The sequence below is a fragment of the Corythoichthys intestinalis genome, chromosome 4 (assembly GCF_030265065.1).
Source record: "Corythoichthys intestinalis isolate RoL2023-P3 chromosome 4, ASM3026506v1, whole genome shotgun sequence".
Classification (NCBI taxonomy): Eukaryota; Metazoa; Chordata; class Actinopteri; order Syngnathiformes; family Syngnathidae; genus Corythoichthys; species Corythoichthys intestinalis.
Window position 1 is genome coordinate 16,197,906 of NC_080398.1, and position 23,174 is coordinate 16,221,079.

The following is a 23,174-nucleotide window of genomic DNA, read 5'->3' on the forward strand; positions in this document are numbered from 1 at the left end:
TTTCAGAAAGCCACAATCAAATAACCCTTTCTGGATTCTTCACGGAACCAAAGTAAATAAAATAAAAATTATAATATAATATAATATAATTAGGGCTGTCAAACGATTAAAATTTTTAATCGAGTTAATTACAGCTTAAAAATTAATTAATTGTAATTAATCGCAATTCAAACCATCTATAAAATATGCCATATTTTTCTGTAAATTATTGTTGGAATGGAAAGATAAGACAAGATGGATATATACATTCAACATACGGTACATAAGGACTATTTGTTTATTATAACAATAAATCAACAAGATGGCATTAACATTATTAACATTCTGTTAAAGCGATCCATGGATAGAAAGACTTGTAGTTCTTAAAGATAAATGTTAGTACAAGTTAGAGAAATTTTATATTAAAACCCCTCTTAATGTTTTCGTTTTAATAAAATTTGTAAAATTTTCAATCAAAAAATAAACTAGTAGCCCGCCATTGTTGCTGTCAATAATTACTTACACAATGCTCATGGGTCATGCTCAGCCTATTAAAATCAGTCGCACCCAAATGCCAGCAGAGGGCGGCAAAACTCCATAAAACACAACAAGTGAGCGTTTCACTGTGTATTGCCATTTAAATCTCTCTGAGCGGGGCATCTGCGTTAATTGCGTCAAATATTTTAACGTGATTAATTTAAAAAATTAATTAATGCCCGTTAACGCGATAATTTTGACAGCCCTAAATATAATAAATAATAATAACACTATTAATTAAATAGATAATAACCAAATAACCCTCTCTGAGTTCTTCACAGACAAAGGCCAGGAAATAGATAACACTATTGAGGGGGAAAAAAAAAAAATCAAAATGCTCTCTGGTGTTGTTCAGGGGGACAGACCAAATGTGGAGGCGGCCCATATCCAACCCGCGGGCGGTAGTTTGGGGACCCCTGCTGTAGGAGGACAAAATGACACATTCTTAATGTCTTCCAATGCTGTAAAAATTTGTTGAATAAATATTAAATTTCAACATTTCCGTCAATGAAGATTTGCATCATAGCCAGCGACTCACGTTTCTATCAGCAGGGCTGGATGCCAGGCAGGTGGCTATTGTAAACAAACTGGCAGCCGAGTACCCAGTTAGGAGTGAGAGAAAAAGTGTGATTCCATTACTTCTGAAGAACTTAAAGGAGTGCAAAAATAGTTTTAAGAAGTGGATTGCATCGCCAAACTCCACTACTGCTGCATGTTTTGTTGCAACCGGGGAGATAAAAAAGCGTGGAAAACCGTTTAGAGATGGTGAGTACATGAAGGAGACATTCATCAACATATAAAAACACCTATTTGCTAACTTCAAAAACAAAACCGAGATAATAAAGAAAATCAAGGACATGCCCAGATAAGGGGCATGTTATACACGTTCCATTTTGTTGTTTTTCGAAAAACGACATCGAAAATCGGATGTCTTTATTGCATTTCTATAATTTAATAAAAGCAATGAAAAATTTCATTAATATTGTAATGAAGTTAAACTTGAGGTGGCATCATGCAACAGAGTAGTCACGTGGTGTGTTGGATGCACTGCAGGGAAAATAAACATTAAATCATGAAGGCTCATTATGCATTTATAGCTGACTTAGTCATTTTGATATTAGGCTAATATAGCTAATACAGATACATACAGCATGTGTTACCTTCATTATTTGGCTTATTTAAGGCTTTTAATTTTTTTGCGGCTCCAGACATTTTTTTTTTTTTTTGGTCCAATATGGCTCTTTCAACATTTTGGGTTGCCCACTCTAAAGCACTTACAACAGTGGTTGTGGATCTGTTTCCTTAGTTTCAGTGTTGTAGGTGGCAATATGCCAAGTTACTGTGCAGTCAATGTAAAAACAGTTTATTTTTAGAGCAAATATGTTTTGTCTACCACCATCAATGGCAACTAAAGCTAAAAAAAAAACCAAAACAAAAAACAGTACATCATGCATGTAATGGCTCTTTTTCAACATTTTCTTTATTGCTCTCAACTTTGATAAAAGTGGCCAGCGTTTTAGCGGCAAGAGAAAGAAGCAAGTCCCAGGATGACTGAAGTAATGGTCTGCTTTTGTCAGAAAAATGGCTGGACCCTATAATTATACCACAAGGTGGCAATGTAGAACCTTTGAAGGTCATTGAGCTAACTGAGCCATAACCTTTGCCCCTTAAGTGTTGTAGTCAGATATATTAATACTATCAATATGAGATATTTTCAGTCAGTTTTCAGATCGATACATATGTATCTATTTGTTGTAAAATGATTCATTCATGCGGTCAGCACTTTGGATACGTGCTTCAAAGGGATCTCGGTGTGTTTTATGGGGCCTGGGAGAGTTTGCTGGGCAGCGGATCACAGCGTGCCAGATGGCCGGCTGGGCCGTGTGCCTGAGGTGCACTAATAAGGCAGACAGCCACTCTGATAGCACGGACGCTTATCGCCCTCCGAGGGGCCGTTTGACAGCAGGCGAGGCAGCGTTTGCTTGGCGCGTTCTTGCCGAGGTTAGGCACACACTGTACATATCATTTTACAGCCTTCCAGAGTGAAATAGCGAAGTTCTTGCACAGTTGTTTTGGCGCACAAAGAAGGCCCCTCAAGGTTTCGTCAAGGTTGTGACAAAGTAAGAAGGCAAATGTGTCTGCTTTTTCCTGCATTTTTGCATGTGGGGTTTGGTCCTCTTGAGTGATGAGCGAGTCTCGCGTCCTTTGGGTGATATTCAGAAGAAACATCAATCCTGTTCTTTACTGTACAGAGCAGCCGTAAAGCTTCTCTGCTGATTGGAGATCTAATGAATTGCCATAATTAGTTATTGAATATGCTACTATGCTGGTGCTTTTTAGGTAAAAGAGGAAATGTTTTGTTTAGGGCGGGAAATGTCCAAAGTGGACCAATGGGATTTTCAGTCAGTGCAGATCATCAAATGACATATGTGTAACAACAATATATCATGTAGTCACTTTAGCCAACACTTTAATGTTTTGAGACTTACATGAGGGTGTCACCATGCCGTTCGTTGCTGTCTGGCTTAGTATCTGTAGTTCCCTCAGAGTTCTACTTTACCGTCCCAATATGGTTGCCAGAGGCAAGTAAGTCTAAATATTGCCTTTCATTTTTATGTGACAATAATGGATTTTCTTAATGGATGTCAACTGTACCCTCATCCCCCGTTTAGATGTAGACTGCCACATCCTCAAAATATACAGGTTCTTTTATTGCAATTTAACATCAAGATAAAATGTTTCATAGATAAATGCCAGAACATCATTAATCTGTAGCTCACTAAATTACACTAATGATAGCACAACATCACCAATTAATACCTGGAACCATAAAAGATGTTCCTATATCATAGTTAGATATATGACATATACACTACTCCAGTGGTTTTCAACCTTTTCTACGTCACTGCATGTTTTTACATTGGAAAAAATCTTGCGGCACACCACAAACTAAAAACGTTCCAAAATGACTTTCTGTCCAGTATATTTAATTATCATATAATTTCTCAATATTTATATTTACTCAGTGTGATATTTAATGGAACGTGAAACATCATGAAGTAGGTCTTGTATCATCCCGGTGAAAGTAAATCCGAAAAAAAACATAGCCCTTTGAGCCCTCCGTCTTGGCTTTTTAAGAAAAAAAAATTAGGGCTGTCAAACGATTAAAATTTTTAATTGAGTTAATCACAGCTTAAAAAATAATTAATCGTAATTAATTGCAATTCCAACCATCTATAAAATATGCCATATTTTTCTGTAAATTTTTGTTGGAATGGAAAGATAAGACACAAGACGGATATATACATATACATTCAATATACTGTACATAAGTACTGTATTTGTTGATTATAACAATAAATCAGCAAGATGACATTAACATTAACATTCTGTTAAAGTGATCCATGGATAGAAAGACTTGTAGTTCTTAAAAGATAAATGTTAGTACAAGTTATAGAAATTTTATATTAAAACCCCTCTTAATGTTTTCGTTTTAATAAAATTTGTAAAAATTTTCATTCAAAAAATAAACTAGTAGGTCGCCATTGTTGATGTCAATAATTACACAATACTCATTGTGAAACAGGCGGAAACTGTTGTGTCAGGCTGAAACCCATAAAATCAGTCGCATCCAAGCGCCAGCAGAGGAAGACAAAACACAAAAAACCCCCCACAAATAACAAGTAGACATGACACTGCTGTCATTTTAATCTGTGCGTTAATTGCGTCAAATATTTTAACGTGATTAATTGAAAAAAATAATTACCGCCCGTTAATGCGATAATTTTGACAGCCCTAAAAAAAAATATTTTTTTTTTTTACCACGACTCATACGAGGGCCTTCATCTGGGTCAGAATCTTCTCCAGGGTCGTCAAGTGCCGATATACACGAAAGTTTTCTTTCCATTTTATCCATATGTTACGACCGTCAATCCCCCCTGCGTTTTACACCAACCAGTTGTCGTGGACAGCGAGGTGGCTGATGGCTAGAAATCCCAGCAGTACTTGAACGCAACAACAGCAATAACTCGCTCGCCTGCACATGACTGAGAACCTCCCTACTCCTTCCTTTGTACTGCAACTCCACCCGACAACGTCCGCGTGCTGTTAACAAGGCTGAGTATCCTTCAAAATACTGTTGGGGGCCACCCTAATAGTTATAAATTACTGTTGATCGTTGACCGATTGATTGCTGAGATGACAGCGGGTCGCTGCGCCAGCCCAGCCCAAAAAAAGCGCGCCTCGACGGCCAGAGGAGAACCAGAGTTGAGGGCGGGCGTCGTGACGCCCCCAAGCCGAAAATGGCGCTCCTTGGGCGGACAAGTCGCTGCACAACCCCAGCCCGAAAACGGCGCATCCTCGGCAACCAGGGGAGAATCGGAGCCGAGGGTGGGCGCCATGACGCTCCCAAGGCGAACACGTGAGAACCGGAGAGTAGAGCGGCCGTCATGAGGCTCCCAAGCCGAAAAGGGGGCTTCTCGGGCTGACACAAGAGAACTGGAGATGAGAGCATCATTTATGATGCTTCGAAGCCGAAAAAGGCGCACGTTGGGGGGACTCATGGCAACCGGAGGTGAGGGCAGCCTTCGTGGCGCTCCTAAGCCAAAAAAGCTGATATAAAAAAAAAACTTTCAACTAGAAAGTTACTCTAGATTCTAGAATCTAAAGAATTCATAAAAAAATCTCCTTAAAAGGTTGGGTTAAGGACATTCCAGCAGAAATAATCTTGCTTAACAATTTTAAAATAAACCACAATGTCATTCTTATGATGTGTAATAGTAGAGAAAATCGTCAATAAAAGCCAGTATTTTAGTGAGCAGACATTTTAAATGCCAAACTGTTTTAGCCAATCGAATGATATTGTTTTAGGTAGTCCGCCATTGCTCGTGACGTCAATTATACCCTCAATTTCCTAGATAATTGCGATGGTGATGTTCTTTACATGTTGATCATCACATAAAAAGTCGCATTTACAGTATATACACACTGATTTTGCTTGAGTGAAAAAAGGAAGAACTTTGATTTTAGTGACTTAGAATTATGTGCACCTATTTTATTTTTGCTTGTTTATAGCTGTTTGAAGTTTATCAGTGTTTACGTGCTGTGTGTCAACATTGTAGCCTACTGTGAAGAATGCACTAACATCAGAATATTTGTCATTGATATGTAAAGGTGTGGTAACACTTTATAATAACTATCCGTTTATAACTATCCGTTTTACTAGTTAATAGATCATTAGTAAACTGTTGATAAATGATTTATTGTTGATTTGTGAAGTATTTGTTAACAGTTTGTTAAGCATTTACAGGGTTTTCTTAACCTGAAACACAGTTTGTGTAGAAACGTTTCAAGTTTTTGTGTGTAACGTTTGGCATTTCTATCTTTTCAGGTTAAGAAATGCCGTTCACTTCAAAAGAAAAGGCATTTTGATAAGGCTTTTTGTAGGCAGCGCTCATGTTGCACATTTATGAAAATCTGCCATAGAACCAACAAATATTTATAGTTTTCTTTGTATATTTAATAGGGCTGTCAAATTATCGCGTTAACGGGCGGTAATTGATTTTTAAAATTAATCACGTTAAAATATTTGACGCAATTAACGCACATGCCCCGCTCAGACAGATTTAAATGACAGTACAGTGAAATGCCCACATGTTAATTGTGTTTTATGGAGTTTTGCTGCCCTCTGCTGGCGCTTGGGTGCGACTGATTTTGTAGGCTTCAGCACCCATGAGCATTGTGTAAGTAATTATTGACATCAACAATGGTGGGCTACTAGTTTATTTTTTTTGATTGAAATTTTACAAATTTTATTAAAACGAAAACATTAAGAGGGGTTTTATTATAAAATTTTTATAACTTGTACTAACATTTATCTTTTAAGAACTACAAGTCTTTCTATCCATGGATCACTTTAACAGAATGTTAATAATGTTAACGCCATCTTGTGGATTTATTGTTATAATAAACAAATACAGTCCCTATGTACCATATGTTGAATGTATATATCCAACTTGTGTCTTATCTTTCCATTCCAACAATAATTTACAGAAAAATATGGCATATTTTATAGATGGTTTGAATTGCGATTAATTACGATTAATTAATTTTTAAGCTGTAATTAACTCGATTAAATTTTTTAATTGTTTGACAGCCCTAATATTTAACCAATAAAACTAACACCTTCAACATAAAGTGTATATACTGTAGTTTTATTAAGATCCATCAACTAGCATGGGCATTAAGAATGGGGTCAATCATATTGGAACACCCTGTAAATGCTTAACAAACTGTTAACAAATACTTCACAAATCAACAATAAATAATTTATCAACAGTTTACTAATGATCTATTAACTAGTAAAAGGGATAGTTATTATAAAGTGTTACCAAAAGTGTGTAATACTAGTATATAATAAATATCTAAGTATGCTAAATGACTTGTCTCCACATTGATTTCTTTATCGCTTCATTCTGATTGTCACAGTGATTCTTCTCCCAATGAAGAAGCTAAATCCATTAGTCATCTTGGCTCGGCTTAAACTGATTACCTTCAGCCTGCAATTGGCTTTCCAACACATAACTTGAGAAAGGCTCAACGGTTGGACAATCTTAAATTAGGAACTTCATCCGCCATTTTATTTTGCTTTGAAGCCCAAAACTGATGAGCCCACAGCCTTCTCTGGTGTTCGGACACATCCTTCCTGACAAACCAAATTGCCTCCAGCACAAATGAGTGTGGGAATACCTGATGTGACATTCGTTCCAAAATGGCAATGTCTATGAATTGTGTCATTTTCTGTGTTTTAACATTATTTTTTTCCGTTATCATAGTTCTAAGTAATTCGTTATCTGCATATTTAGAGTCTTTGAGCAACCGTTTTTCACACGAAGGTCATTTATACTAAACTTTCTTTTACTTTCCCGAGGTATGGGCACATCCTCAAGAATAGGGGACTCTGACTTGGGTGCAAAAATATGTGATGGAGACGTCTCTAGTATGTAATGTACCGTAATTATCGCACTACAAGGCGCACCTGATTATAAGCCGCCACCCACAAAATTTGACACGAAAATGGCATTTGTTCATAGATAAGCCGCAGCGGACTATAAGCCGCAGCTGTCCTCACTATATTATGGGATATTTACTCCAAAAGATATTAACCGGTAAGACTTTATTTGACAGAGGCATCAAACGACTGTCAAAAGACTAAATGAACCACCATGAAGCTTTGAACCAATTGGCTGCAAAGCTTCATTGCCTCAAGACGCTTCATTGGCTATCACTGCTCCACTGGTGAAGCCAGTTAACCTCTCCTGCCACCTTCTGTCAACACTGTTGTCGTCCAACATGCCTCCTAGCATGCGTTGCAGCGCTACAGATTTAAATAACAATTCAAATTCATCTTCTGTGCTAAATATTTCTTCAGTTACTGTTCCAGTTGTTACATTAATTGCTAGTTATGGTATTTGGTAACACTTTATTTGACAGTGGCGCCATAAGACTGTCATTAATTCAATTAAATTTTATTTGTATAGCCCTATATCACAACAAGGTTGTCTCAGAGGGCTTCGCAGAGTCAATATACAGTCAGAAACAGTAGATGAATTAGATGAAGTTCATGTCCTGGGCATACCCCATTCTTAGACCCGCCGTGTCGGCATGGAAAAAGTCCAAAAACCCTTTGGGAAAAATGAGAAACCTTGGGGAGAACCACAGTCAGGAGAGATCCACTCCCAGGTTATAGATGCACCAGGACTGATGGTGGATATTAGCAGCAGGAGGTCCAATTTGTAGAGATGCAATGGAGTGAAGAAACAAGAGGTGGTCCATCTAGCCAGATGAGACGGAGGCGGGTGGGGGGTGGGGGCGGGCAACAAGGACGTCCATCCAGCCAGGGGTCAGGATAGTCAGGAGGCTGCGGCTGAAAAATAGCCCCTCCCCCAGAGGGGAGGGGGGAAAGACAAGTGGTAGGTAGAGTGAGAAACAGGTGATAGGACTCAGTGGCTGTACTTCCCCCAGCATTAAAGCTTCTAGTGCAGCTTAGACTGAACTGTGAGTCTAGTCCGATTTCAACTAGCCTGACCATAAACTTTGTCAAATGGGAAAGTTTTTAGTCTAATCTTAACTGTACAGACTGTGTCGGCTTCTTTAATACTAGCTGGGAAGCTGATTCCATAAGACAGGAGCTTGTTAGCTAAAAGCTTTAGCTCCTACTGTACTTTTAGAGACCCTGGGAACTACCAGTAGACCTGAATTCTGAGAACGGAGTGTTCTGTTGGGGCGGTATGGAACCAGAACATCGGTGAGATAAGATGGCCCCAAACCATTAATGGTCTTAAATGTAAGAAGGAGGATTTTAAATTTAATTCTAAACTTGACTGGAAGCCAGTAAAGGGCTTGGAGCCCAGGGGTGATGTGCTTTCTTCTATTACTTCCTGTTAAAAGTCTTGCTGCTGCGTTCTGGACTAGCTGAAGACCTTTTAGGGAACTTTTAGGACAAGCTGCAAGTAAGGAGTTACAGTAATCCAATCTAGATGTAACGAACGCAATTGTCATTAGACAATCAAAATTATGACATGTCATGAGCATTAATGCATTAATGAATGCTTATAACAGATGTCATTTATGGTTATCCGGCAAATTATCTCACTTTTGAATGGATGTAAAAGAGCCAAGCTGGACATAAATGGAGTGACTGACACAATTTGCTGGATGAAACTTAATGACATAAGCATTCAGTAATGCCCATGATAATGTCATGTCATAACTATAACGGACTTATGACAGTCTTATGACGGAACTGTCAAATAAAGTGTTACATATTAACCTAAATAAATCAACAAATAATCCACACTGGACTATAACCTGCAGGATTCAAAATTAAGGAAAAAAGTAGTGGCTTATAGTCTGAAAATTACGGGACTTGAAATATCTTCATTAAAAAAAAAACAACGTAAAATTAGTCAGCAACATGTTGTTCAACTATGTGTGCAGTTTATGTCTCTACGGGGGTTTGGGCATTAGACGATCATGTTACTGCAAAACAGCGTAGTTTAAGAAAACGTTTAGCAGTGATACCTGCTCACCACAGTTGAGGTATGTCTTGCGTATGCATCTTCTTGACCTCTTATAATCCTCGGTGCTTCTGCAAAGGGCGAAGACGTAATGAACACCACTGTAGAGACTTCATCTTGATCAAGCTGTCAGCTGTTCACATTCTGTGCTTTCACCAGGTCGTTGTGACATACAGGAGATCAGCATGCGGCTTCACTGAGAGTTTTCTGTCAGGAATAGCATCGCAGCCTTATTTATGTGCCATCGTCTGGGATTTCACAGCAAATGTATTGGCTCTCCAACTGGCTTTTTTGTCAGCGTTCCATTAAAGCCCTCTGCTGGTCCACATCCCTAAAAGTCCACGTAGACCTTTTTCAAGAGCAAGTCTGTCTTAATTGAGGTCAGCTTCTTTTAACATAACTCACCGCACTTGACACATAAAGGTCTGACTGATGACAGAATGTTGGGACTGGTTGTTTTAAAATAAATAATATTTTATTGTTAAAACCACAGTATGTCAACATGCAGCTTAATTTGGCGCGTAATCAGTAGAATAGAATATTTTTCATGGTAGAAATTCTCAGCCACACACAATGTTTTGTTTGCAGTACTGGCCAAAATGTTCAACCTTTATTGCACATTTTCTTACATTTCATGAGAAAATTTTGTTATGGCACTTTGAAACCAAGGTTGAAATTTTTTTGGGCCATATTTTACAAAGAGGCCACATTCTTCCTTTTCTGCTAAGACACACACAAAAAATGTTTGGCTTAATCAAGAGACTTGCAGGGTTCGTACGGGTCCTTGAAATCCTTGAAAATGCTTGTTTTTTTTTTCTACTGTCATGTTTTCAAGCTATGAAAAATGCTTGAATTTTGTGAAAAGTCCTTGAAAATGCTTGGAAGTGTTAAGGGCTCGACATACGGAAGGCGATGAGCGATGGCGAAATGCGAACGTCATCACCATTGAGGTGAAAACCAACATGTGTTGCGCAATGGGACTGCAGTGGCAAGCGACACGCACAGCCTAAGTTCAGCCAGTGCGTCTTTGCTCTTCTCTGATTGGCTATAAATTTGGAGGAAATTTGAAAATTTCCGGTCTTTTTCGATTGCAACCATGCAAAGTCAGAAAGTTTTGTGGGAATTAACGGAGATACTGATTGTAACCTTTACCATTTGATTTATTAAAAGAACAAACTACTCTGGATCCAGAGGTATCATAAAGTATGTGCTTGTTGCACACTGCTAAAATGATACGCTCCTCCATGTTGACAAAGATTTTTTTCCCCCTCCCATATTGACAACGTGTGGCGTGTGGATGTCAACTTCTGTGTTGACCAGTGTCCTCGCAGGTGACTTGTCGATCAATAAATCCGTGACTGATTGGTTCTAGTGCCAGGCGACAGTGACAGAAATAGAAGCATTTCCTATTTTCTTACATCGCGTCGCTGGTCCGCATGTGCACGTATATATGCACGAGTGAAATTTCACGTGCATGAATGTCGTGTTTCGCGAGAAAATGTATTGAACACGAGTGACGGGCCCATTAGGCGCACAATATTTTCTCAGCACTCTATCTAAATATATGTGTCACACATGTGCATTTGCTGTGGTTTAGTACAATACTTTTATCGCAAGACCATTTCCTCTTTTTGTCACATTTTTTCCCAAGACTTCCACATCCCCTCTGTCAGTCGCCGTTTAATCCGGCTGGGAGCCACTTTGCTCGGCCTCGTTGCTGCTAGAACTCGGCGTACTTGCTTGGCTCTTGATCAACTCCCCTTGCTGAATAAGAAAATGGTGAGTCTTATTTTAAGGAGTAGGAGAGATTGTAATAATCTTATAAAGAGCTTTACTGGTTTCGGCGAGAACAGAAGTGTTTTGTTGTTGTTGAGAACTACAGTTCCACAGAAACGTACATCGAGATATCATTTAGCTTAGAAATTGGAGGAATGAGAACCATTTTTCGAGTGTCCCAAACTTCCCAAAAAAAGCACATTTTTTAATGTTTCATCAGCCGTGACGTGTGTGTCTCCGTCCACCGAACGGAATGCCATAACAACGCCAGCACCTCTGCAATAGGACGCGTTCAGAGTTTGCCACAAAACGTTCACTGCTCCCCGGAACGCACCCTTCCATGGGGTTTCAGAATAAGCACCTTTCAAGCTAAATTTCTCGAGTCTCCGGGGTCGTAGAACATTTTGGAAGACGTTTGCGTACTTCTGAGAAGGCACCATGCAGTGGTACCACAACATACGAATATAATTCGTTCCAGGATCTTGTTTAGAAGTTGAAATGGTCATATGTCGAGCAGGATTTACCCATAACAATACATCATAATTCCATTAATTCGTATCACAGCCCGAAAACCTACACTAAATCCTGTATAAATATTGCTGGTACTATTATAAATGGCAAGATATAAAATCAGAACAATAATACAGTATAATGATATTAATAATAATTCCCGTACTAATGTACGAATTGGGATCCAATGTATTTTGCATGCTGTACCTGGCCGCACCACGTCGCTGACGTGACAGTAAGAATGAGTGAGTGCGATAGAGATTTTACTTTCTCTTTTAATGTTTTGTTGTTGTTGGCGTCAACTGCGGCGGACAGTAGGAGTGTTGTGTTGCCCAAGTTCTGACATAAATGATTAAAAACCTGACCAAGCTGGTGATTTCTTTGGCGATGTTACCACAAAAATAATTGTCACGTTAACTTATAAGGACGAAAGAAGAAAGAAGATTACGGGGGTCAGAGGAGGACGGTCGAGATCGTAGACATTCTACGGCCGTATTGTCGAGCCAGTTCACGGACGCACACAGCACGCTTACAGGTATACGTATATTTTTTTAATCATTTCCATCTTCATTTCAATGGTAAGCGTGACCTTTTTTCACCACCTGTTCTAAACTTCTTCAAACCCATGTTCAGTTCTCTCACAAGAAAATTCGCCATGTGTCCATCTTGTGTGAAAGCAAACTGCGGCACTGTCATAAATCGTCGTATTTCAAGCATGTCGTCGGATGTAGAAACAAATGGCGGGTCAAATTTTACGTCAGATGTCAAAAAGATCGTGTGTCGAAGCGATCGTATGTCCAGGTAGCATTGTATTTTATTTCCACTTGATCACTAAAAACCACAAAAATAAACATTGGGGTATTGTTTAAAAGTTACTGGAAAAAAAATACGTAAAATTGGTCTCGAAAGTCCTGAAAAAGTGCTTGAATTTGGCCATGAAAAAAAAGTGTACGACCCCTGCACCTTAAATGATGGCGGGTACACTATTGTTTTAAAGTTTGGCATCACCCAGACAATTTTGTGTTTTCCATGAAAACTTTTTTAATAAAATGAGTTGCTTATCAAATAAGAAATTAAGTCGAGACACTGATTAGGTTAGAAATAATGATTTGTATTTGAAATAGTAATTTTCTCCTTCAAACTTTGCTTTTGGCAAAGAAAGCTCCATTTGCAGCAATTACGATATTGCAGACCTTTGGCATTCTAGCTGTTGATTTGTTGAGTTAATCTGGAGAAATTCCACCTCATGCTGCCAGGAGCCCCTCCTATGAACAAGATTGTCTTGCTGGGCACTTTTTATTACGTATCAGAGAGCCTGCTTTCACAACAGCTCAAACGGGTTGAGATCTGGTGACTATGCTGGCTGTTCTATCATAGAGAGAATACCAGCTGCCTCATCTTCCGGAGGATGAAATTGGTTCCAATCAAGTGCTTTATGGCATGGCATTGTAAAATGGAATGATAGCCTTCCCTATTTGAATTGCCTTGTGTTGAATTGTGCTATACAAATAAATTTGCCTTGCCTATTCAAAATCCCTCCTTTCATATTTAGCTTTTCATCATGTCTGAGTTACGCCTGACCTACAAAACATTTTTGGAAAATCAGTAATGATTTCTGGGTTGTGGTCGAACGCACTGTTTCATGATCCTTCATCTGACATTTTTCTCAACTCTTAAAACGCCTCACAAGTGTCATTCTGTTGACATGGATTACACAACTTTTTGGAAATAATGACATCATTAGTCTCTTGACATGACACTTCACTTTGAAGTTCCTACAATCCACCCAACAGTTTAGTAGAGGCTAACCACACCATGGAAGAATGCTAATAGCTTTGGCATGTCCTCGCAAAAGGTTTCCGTAGTTGTAAGACATGCAAATTGATTGCTATCCATCTTGCTCCCGGATGGGCCTTGAACTCAATAATTTATGAATGAATGGAATAAAATAAAAATGTTCCTTACCCACTGCGCAGGCCCACCTGCCCTCATGCTTTTAGGGGCTGTTGCTCTTATTTGTCTTCAATAGAAATGTTTCTAAATGGCATAAAGCGTCCTGGGGGTGTAATCAAAGATGGCTTGGATAATGATGCTGCCTAAAGGCTGTCGTATTTGGGAAAGGCCACACAGCAAACATTGTTGTGACTGCCATTCATTCAAGATTTTTCTGCCAATAATATTAAAAATAAGAGATATTTAAACATCACTTTGAAGCCCAGATATTGAATTTTTACTCTTTTGAACTTAAGGATATTTCAACTTAAAGGGAAACTCTGACTTTTTGTCTGTATCTGTAAAAATGAATGAACTACCTGAAATGGAAAAAAAAAACAAAAAAATAACTTGGGCTTAAAGACTTGTCGGCTGTAATAAGTCACAATTGTTCTCTTTTACTAAAATACATTGTTGGAAACACATAAAGTATTGCCACTGATTTAAAAATCAATAATATTTAGTACATGTCTTCACCTACGAAGGGCACCATGTTTTAAGCGCGCAATGGACACTTGGGGTGATGATATCACTGTCACTCGACGAATACTACCGGGTTACTGCAATTCCTTCTACGCGGCGAGACGTCCAACACATGCGCTTATCGGTTGAAAGCGGCATAATTTTAACCTTTTGTGTTTTCTTATGGTAGCTTTAAAGTAGATTGTTGATCTCTTGACCACATTAGTCATGTAGCATATTTAAACCACCCTTATTTGAGGTTTTAAGTATTTTCTTAAGGCATCTTTAGTATGTTCTGTCTGTATCAATGTTCCCTCTAATTTTTCATGTGTCTGAGCAGAGACACAAGCTCCTTGAGCAGACTGAGGACCACTGTGAGCAACATCAAGTGTTTACACTTTGGCCACACCCCAGTATCACGCTTCTTCAAAACACTGGATCATAGCAAGTTACATGGCATATTAAAATACCATATTTTTCAGACCACAAGTTGCACCTGAGTATAAGCCATAAAATGCCCATCGAAGAGAAAAAAAAACATATATAAGTCGCACCGGAGTATAAGTCGCATTTTTGGGGGACATTTACTTGATAAAAATCCAACACATAGAACAGATATGTCATCTTGATAGGCAATTTAATATAAAAATACAATAGAGAACAACATGCTGAATAAGTGTACAGAGTACAGCGCATGAACAACGAAATGCGAATATACTGTCCTCACCAGGACGCTACGGCTCGGTCCTGGCTATACAGCACATTTCATCCTCGATACCAAAAACGTTCGCATCAACGTAAATAAATGACAATTAGGTGCTATTACAGCAATGACACAAATGGTTAGCATGCGTTCACTAGCATTAGCACATCGTTCAAACAACCACTCAACTGGCAAGTGTCCGATTGCGGGTGGAAAACACACAACAACAGAAAAGATACACACAGGCGTTGCCTCTGTAGAGATATTTTACAAGCATAAACAATGAATGTAGGTAGGTTTGCAGCCGTGTTTCTCTCTTGCTAACTCACCCACTCACTCAGAGCTGCGTAACTCACCCACTCACTCAGAGCTGCGTAGGCGTAGCTGTCTGTCTTTTTCTGGCGTGTGAGTGCTCTTCTTCACGTAAACAAGTGCGAGTGCGCCCCCACGTGGGTGTGAAAGCGCCACAAACTAAAAGCATGCATATCACTATAAAAAAGTCAATAATACAATTGAACACACATTAACAAAGGCAGAACGCGAACGTGGCCATAGCTATTAAGAATTATTCAGATAACTATAGCATAATGCACATGCTAACAAGTTTACCAAACCATCAGTGTCACTCCAAAACACCAAAATAACATGTGAAATGATATCATAATGTGTTAATAATTTCATACATAAGCCGCTCCTGAGTATATGTCGCACCCCAGCCAAACTTTGAAAAAAACTGTGACTTATAGTCTGAAAAATACGGTAATGAAAATACAGCGGCAATTTGCATTAGTTTACGTTTAATATAATTGAATTGGCCCACTTAAAATGAAAAAGACAAAAGTGTCATTGTTCATGGGATGTGTACTATGTTATATGTGAGAGTCCTGCTTTAACCATGGGAAGAGTCCTGCTTTGGCCTGGAAAAGGTCCAATTGTGGCATAGGTGAGTTCATAAATAAAAGATAATGAACAACCACAATGGGAGTATATCAAACTCCTACATTAAAAATGTTCAGACAATAGGGACACACCTATTCTCCTTGTCTAAACAGCTATACAGGACAGGTTAAAAAAAAAAAAAAAACACGGAAAAAATCTCACTCAGTTTCACCGCTTGCTCTTCTATTTGCACATACTGTACTCTGACAGCCATTCCATTTTTTTTACTTACTCTCATCTCGTCTCATCCCATCTTTCCTTTTCATTTTGCTTTTGCTGCTCGTTTTGAGAAATATTGACAGTGCTGTCATGCTCATTCATGTTCCTCTCAGATTCAAATTAAAAGGGTCGAACTGATGACATGTTTATGCCACTAGAGTCATACTCCGGAAGCCCGGCAGCGTAACCATGTGACGTCACCGCCCTGCGACATCAACAACAATGGCGACCTACTAGTTAAATTAATTTTAAAAATTGTATAATGTAGAGGTTTCAATATCAAATTATTTTAGTTCATAATAATGTTTATCTTTTAAGTACTACAAGTCTTTCTATCAGTGGATCCCTTTAAACAAATCTATTAAAATCTTTTAAAAAATCAAGTCAAAGAGGGAGAAAATGTGACATACCGAAATTCTGAAAGATCCCGAGGAGCGTCACAGTTACCAAAGATTGAGTCAGTGCCTCAATAGGTGCAATGCAATACTTTATAGATTTGGAGTACTTTCCTGTGTGTGTGTGTCTATGTCTATCCGTCTTCCTGTCAGCCTTAAATTTCTCATTCATAAAGCCTAATGGGTGTAACTGGTATTTGGGAATTTTTTCCCCATGACTAAAAGGGAAGTCAGGTTGAGCCCTATGATCACAGGTTAACACACATATTCACACAATTTAATATACGTAATATCAATAACGTATGTTTTGTGGAGGGATGTGGGGGACGCCGACTCATTTGCGCTGTTTTATTGGCATTGGTTTCATCGTAAAGACTAGGCGTTTTCGTTTCTGTAAAGTGGCAGCATCATAGGGTCTTATATGGAGGCTTCAACATCCTAAGTGTTGAAACCTGGCATTGTCCACCATGGAATACGGCTGTAAATCCTTCGCTATAAAGGCTCCCCCAGCCCGGATTATGTTTTTTCCCTTCGGCTGAGTTTGGTAGAATTGTTGACAGACCCACATTAGTTCCTAGCTGTGGTCGCTGTACATTTTCCTTGGCTGGTGTAATTAGCAGCTCAGGGTGGAAACCACTAACACAATTCCTAAAATCGGTAGTGTTACGTTTTTTTTTGTGTATGATGGGCAGGCAGAACACTTTAGTAAAGTTTGAACATCCCTTACTTCTAGCTTTGGTGAAGCAGTGCTTAATTTGTAAATCATACGGTGCCGGAACGGACAGTACATATGACAGCGCAGGGATGAGGAGACGGGCATAGGTCCCGGAACATACGCAGAAAGTGGTGCTGAAAACAAAACGCAAATGCCCACTTGCTATGCTGTGGGACTTAATGCCGAGTTATGCTTACGCGTCAGACCTGCTCCATCAAGGAAGACCCGATTTACGACCCTCCGCTGTAGCATCTCTGGCTCCTTCCTTTTTTTCTGACTTCGCGTCGCGTCAACGCGTGTGCCGTGGTGGAAATGGACTATGATTGGTCCCCTCAGAATGTTGTTTACGGTTCAATGCGAAATCACTGTCAAACATTATTTTTCTACACGCAAAAATGGACCAAGCCGACGAAAGTATCAACGAAGAGCAAGTACGACACCTACTACAATGTCTCATCAAGACATTATGAAGATTGCCAAATGGCAAGCAATTCGTGGGAGGAGATTGCTGAAAATATGGGGCTGGAGGTCAGCCAGCGATTGAATTTTTTAAAAAAATGGAAGAACCACGAGACAAGTATGTGTGTGTTCGGAATCGAGTGGCCACACGAAGTGGTGACTCAGTCGGCCAAAAACTGCCAGATTTTTATCACTTTGTTGTATTTTTGGTTGGTGCACTTCTTCATTTATTGTGTACATATGTTTGCTCTGAGTCTGTGACTTATTTACATGTCACACTTCAAGTATATGAAGAATTAAAACGCAGGTTTGGTGTCAGAAGAGTTGTTTTGATGTTTAATTTTCAGCAACAGACAGTTCACACACGATACATCATCACTGATTGAGAGTGCCTCGGTGCTTATATGATAACGTTAACATCAAGGCTTCCAACGCAGTTTGGGAAGTTCCATAGACGCCAGAAATCTGCTATGGCTTCCCACTGGCTGGTTGTAGGACACGGTAAACAAATCGGGCTGGAGGGCTTTGCAGACCTCGGACAAAACTCTGGACGCAGCGCTTGATGCCAGTTGGAAGCTAGCCACCACAGCTAGCTAGTTTCCACCCGAGGCTAGAACTCTCTATGCAGCATCAAAAGTTGGACAGACCGCCTCGAAACCATCTTCTGCGTCCCCTGCGTCTCACCATTTGTTTGATCAACATTCATTCAATGTTGATGAGCTGAAGATCCACATTCGAGCGTTCCATCTTGTATTGTTTATTTATTTTCCCCCCCCGTTTAACTAGACAAGAGGAAGTCAACAAGCATGCCCCAAAATCGTACAAACATAACGCCACTAGTGGCTTGGCGGTGAATTACAGAGCAACGCGTCACCTGGTCGGAGAACCATCGATTGTCAGTAGTCGCAGCGCCGTCACTGCAACGCGGGAACATAACTCAGGCTTTACAAGCCTCAATTTCAGATAATATTCGTGGTATAAATGTTATGACAACAATTTACAATTATTTAGGTTATATTCTCCACAGCATGGGAAATTGCTCACATAACCACAGGTGGGACTTACTACTAGTACACAGTCAGCAATTAAGTTACTCAATAGGTCTAACTTGTAAAACATAATTTTTTTTTAAAAATCAGAGATTACAATAAATAACGCCATCCCATTCTTTTGCGAGTTTCTGCCCCCCCCCCCCATCTTCGTCCCACCGCCTTTCAAATTGTGCAGTCCAAACCTGAATTTCTCATAAGGGTACCAGTGGCGCCACCAGGGGGTGGCCAGGGGTGGCCGTGGCTACCCCTAAAAATTTGTTGGCCACCCCACTGGCCACCCCGCTAGCCAGTATATCGTATCCCTGTTTGGAAGTACTTTTTATGTTTTGTTCATTTAGTAATAATTATTTTTGTGTCCCATTAACATTATGTTAGGAAATACCCAGTTAAGATATGATTGCTTCTGTACTTGCTTTTATTTGTACCTGCCAGCACCTGCTTTTCCCCAGTAATTATTTTCTTTTGGTAAACTTTGGTACACTTTATGCCTAATATATACATGACACAATAAAACAGAATTGTTGGGAACTCAAAATGTTGACTGGACAGTTATGGACTATGTACATTAAATCATTGGTAACATCAAATATTACACAATACACCAAAGTATATCAGTAGCCGTGTCATTATGTCTTTCTGATTGTTTCCCCCTGACCTTTTTACTGCAATAATATAATGAAAACCCGAAATTATGGCTTTTAGTTTTGGTGTGCCACCCCAAGATTTTAAGTGGCCCCATCTGGCCACCCCTATGAAAAATTTCTGAAGGCGCCACTGACGGGTACTGACCTGTTGCTCCGGCTGTTGGTGGTCCAGCTGGCTGACTGCTGGCGCTGTAGCTGGCCTCCACTCCGGGTGGCGCTGAACCTGACCGGCTGCTGCCACGGTAGCAGCCTCCTGCCCTGGCTTGGCTGGCTGTCCGTGAACCTGGCGAGCTGCTGCGTTGCTGGCCTCCTGCTGCACTCGGTCCTGCCCGTTAGCATGATCGCTGAAGCTGCCCTCATTGCCGGCTGTTGCTTTTCTGAGTCGTTTTGAACCATATTCCTTCTTTTTGAAAAAAGACAGAAAATGCAACTGTCTTTTTAGCATGTTGAAATACCGTTTGATCCTGGCCGCTTTAAATATTAAAAAAAAAAAAAAAAAAAATGTCAGGGGCATGATTTGTTGGTCAAGGCTTTATAGTGAATCAACAAATCTCCGACTCTTTAAAATGACGTTAATTTTTTATAAACAATATGCAATTTTTGGGATTTGTTCTGTAAATTAATTTATGCATATTATTATTTTATTTTATACATTAAAAAAAAATTTTTTTTAATATTATTATTAAAAAATATTAAAAAAAGATATTATTGAGGAAAAACGGCATGGAAAATGAATGAATATTATTATTATTTACTATACATGAGAGGTGTTGGATCTGCCCAAATAAGTTTCGCATGCAACATGTGTTTTCAGTCGTTCATTGACACTCCGGATAAAAAGAAATTCCCTAAAGAATTTATACGCTGCAGACAGAAAAATTTGATCAAGGTCTGCCCCTGCATTGATGCACGAATATCCATGACCAAGTAGTGCCTTGCATCAAATGACAAATTTACACACCTCGGGTATATTTGCTTTGCTTCCGAATAAATTTGAGAGGTTTTACTTTACTTTTATTCCACATTTTCACATGATGTTTTTAAAAAAATTTTTTTTTTTTTAAGGTCCAAGCTGTCATGCGTTTGAGAGCTATGTGCTGACATGCCACTCAAGATAAATCAGTCTTCTGGACCTGACAGGTGTTTGTCCACCTGCTATAAACATCTCCTACGCCTCGCCCCCTGCTCCATCTCCTCTCTGGTTATTTACTGGGCTCCAGCCTCCATATCCTGGCTCTGTTTACTCTCTGCCTAGGGCTCTAATATGAGGTCAGAGCTCTGATTTACTCGACTAGTTAGCTAGCTGAGTAACGACCCCGGGCCGGATAGTTTACAGTGTGATGCGACCGATGCTCTAAGTGTAATTACAAGCCTCCGGGCACTGTTTCAGCTCAACACCTCACTGCAGCCGACTGCCTGCCAGTCCTCCAGTACGCTAAGCACTGCCATCTTTCCCTCTTTTACTACACTCACACACATACACACACACGGAATGACGCTGCCCTGCTCGTAGTGACCTCACATTCGAGGTGAACTCCGCTCTCAATGTCATCTCTTTATATAGACGCTCTTACTTTTCAGTACACAGGAAGAAAGAAAATGTATCGAGTTGCAGGGCTTTGCCAGCCGCTAAAAAAGCAGATTGCCGTCATTACTCTCATTAAGTGGCCGCGTGATATTTGTTCAAACGCAGGCCTGCCAAGCTTGCACGAGCTAATTTACTGCGCTGCTTACACATTACCATACATGTGTGGCGCAGGACATCAAACATGGAACCTCCTGTGCCCTATATAAGCAACACAGGGGCTAATATTTGAAAATGAATGGCAATTGGCAATACCATGTGAACTCATTCACTGCCAGCACATGTATATGGCGGAAAACACAGACAAGGCTGAAAAAACAGTTTCTGCTCTTGCACCCCTCTTTAAAGACCAAATGTGAAGTAATTTCATAAAATGTCAAATAGGGTCACAATTAAAGTAATTAAACATTTTCCAACAAATAAAGCATGAAAAAATAGTTTATATGTTGTATATTTCACAAAATAATCGCGTTTCCGAAGTTCCAGCCTAAGAGAGGACGAACCCGGAAGTGACACGTCACACCGAGAACAGCGATGGCAGCACTCCATACGGCCGCCATACAAAGCCCTTCAAACAATGATTCAATCAGCGATATAAGCGACAGATCGAGCCCAAGTGAGGAGAAGTTTTTGAAGAGTTGGAGGAAGAGGAGGAGGTTGGAATTTTATGTTAGACCGTACAATATATGTCTAATATTTACCTTAAAAAAGATGACTTTAAAAAATTATTCACTTGCATATTTTAAACTTTTAAACAAATTACATCATAATGAAAAACTTGGAGTCTGTAAAAAAGTCACAGATATCTACCTCATAACGATTGCTTAATTGTATTTTTTTCGTTACTGTCGCATTTTCCCAATATTTTAGATGATAAATAATCGATCCAAACAAAGAAAACTGAAAAATAAAAAAACATATAGGGTAAATATATGAAAAAGAAAATCTCGACCACTTCTTGATGTCTGCGATTTCTGCATCGTGACCCTTGTTATATTACCATGTTTTACCCATAAAGTCCCCCAAAAATCCAGCTGTGGCCATTCACAGCTGTGTCTTGACACTCGGTGATACATGCTACATGGAGTTTTTGAATTGAAACAAGGTAAGTACGTGATAATATCTCATTAAAGTCATGGCGTCTGTATATCTGCTCTCGTGTGCTCTTACCTCCAGATAGGGTTTTGCTGTTTAATTTTTTTAAAAAATGCCCTCCTTTTCAAAAACTTTCTTCTCCCAGAATATTGAGATTTTCAGCTTTCAAATGATGCATCACAAATGCATATCGGACAATTTTGAAATTTGGCCAAAATCAATAATAGTGTGGCGTCTCATCATTTGGCGCAATCTTCTATTAGAAAGTAACTTGCTAACCAGTGTTGTTTTCGTCAACGATGACGACAACGAAAATATTTCGTCAACAAACACTTTATTCATGACGATGAGGAGCAGATCACGAACTAAAAACATTTTTTGGGAGACTAAAACATAACGAGACACATGCCGGTTTTCGTCTGACAAGACGAGGACGAGACGAAAATGCGCAGTAGTTTCCGTCACATTTTCACAATGTGTGACATTTTATGTGTAGTTAGCCTGCATCGTAGCTTTGACTGGTTGTGTCTCTCGTGACGAGCTGCGCACCCCCCCCCCCCTTCTTGAATCACCAGTGCGTGTCTCTCCAGTCTCCTTGAAGGCTTGCACACACGGTAAGATTTGTTTTGTGTGCTGAGTTATCATCACACACTAAATGTAACTCGTAGCATTAGCATAGGATTCACGTTAGCAATAGGCTAATGCTAACAGCGAGTGTCCTCTTAAACTCTGACTTTTTTTACATCCAGTTCTTGGTGTCCAGGTGGGTGTAATTATTTGAAAATAATGTACTGTTCTCCAGGCGAGTATATAATCACCAAGGTGACGTTGTTCTTGCAGATGCTACAATATGTGCTGGTCTGTCAATGTTCGATAATTCAAAATACAAATTTTTTTATTTATTTTGAGAGTAATTTAAAAAAAAAAAAAAAATCTGATGAAAACATCTAACAACTAACACGTATTATCGTCCGAAAGACTAAGACAAATTTAAAAGTAGAGATGTATATCGGATCGGACGCCAATATGGGCAAA